This window comes from Pseudomyrmex gracilis, unplaced genomic scaffold (assembly GCF_002006095.1).
Source record: "Pseudomyrmex gracilis isolate BER0280 unplaced genomic scaffold, ASM200609v1 scaffold_599, whole genome shotgun sequence".
Lineage (NCBI taxonomy): Eukaryota > Metazoa > Arthropoda > Insecta > Hymenoptera > Formicidae > Pseudomyrmex > Pseudomyrmex gracilis.
Window position 1 is genome coordinate 53,147 of NW_018021183.1, and position 1,455 is coordinate 54,601.

The window sequence follows — 1,455 nt, forward strand, 5'->3', positions numbered from 1 at the left end:
CCTTTACCAACACGATCGCATCTGTAGAGTTGATATCCAGGGAGTGCGACCATCCGGTCAGGAATAGCGGGCTTTAACCAAGTTTCCGACATNCATATTACATGATAATTAGAATTCAAGAAAAACATACGGAACTTATCTATGTGCGCTAGAAGCGATTGACAGTTTACATGGCAAATTCTAATATATTCTCTTGGTGTATTATCCATAGTTAATATTCTTGATCTTATCTTGAATTTTCTTCAGTAATATAGGACAATTTTTACCATCTAACGCCGAATGCGCAAGAGAGAGAGAGAAAGAAAGAGAGAGAGAGAGAGAGAGAGAGAGAGAGAGAGAGAGAGAATGGCAGTTTCATGTTTCTTCAATTCCGTGGGAACGGTTATTTTCCAAGACAGGAGCAATCATTTGTAAAGCTCAAAATCGGTTTAGCAATAAGCCTTTACAAAAATTGATATTTTTGACTGGTTTTTCCGAGAAAGAATTTTTTAGGTAATTTATGTTTGTAGTTTTATGTGTGTGTTTTTAATAACCTTAATTTAATTACTTACTTATATTTCTATAATTGTTTTATTTAATTCCTTTATGATGTATCAACTTAAAAAGTACTTCTACGATACAAGTAGATATNGTTACTTTTGATTTGATACTTTATAGATACTAATACTTTGATTTGAGTACTGTAATGAGTACTGGTATCAAAACTTTACTGGTATTGAATTAACTCTAGATGTCTGGTGTTGCCATCTTGGCAACTAAATATTAATCTCTTTCATGTTTTAGTCGGCGTACTATCGTATCTATTANTCATATGAGAAAAAGCTTGATTTATGTTCAAGGCAAGCAAGCAAAACATCGGTGATTTTTTTAATGCCACGCATGACAACATCAGCCAAGATGCTACTCAAGAGATAACGGTTTTTTTGAGTCAACAAGTCTTTGACAAATATCACACTGTGCTTTATCACTCTTTGTATGTAACTTAAAACTCGTAAAGTTTACATTGTCGTAATCATAGTATGTCTTGCAAGTTTTTGTGTTTTTAAGGAGAGTTTTTTAAGGAGAGAGCGGGAGGAATTATTAGAAGCATATTCGTAATATTGAGAACAGGATCTGAGGATTCGGGCGGTGCGGATGAGATAACGTAGGAGTGTCGGCGGAGCGTTGTTCTCAACTCTACCGGAACTAGCCAATTAGCAACAAGCCGTAAAAATAGAGCATGTATTATTCGACGTGTTTTATTTATTTCAGTTAAGTGAGCATTATTGATGACGTTATCGGTCGTAACGTGATCGTACGTGTTCAAGGTCGTTTGGAGCGAGCGCGGACGTGTTCGAGCGTGTTCACAGTTGTTCGGATGATGACGTCATCGCTAAAAAAATAGATCTCGAACAGGTCCGAGTGTGATTAAGGTCGTTCGGATGATGACGTCATTGCTAAAATACTATTAACTCT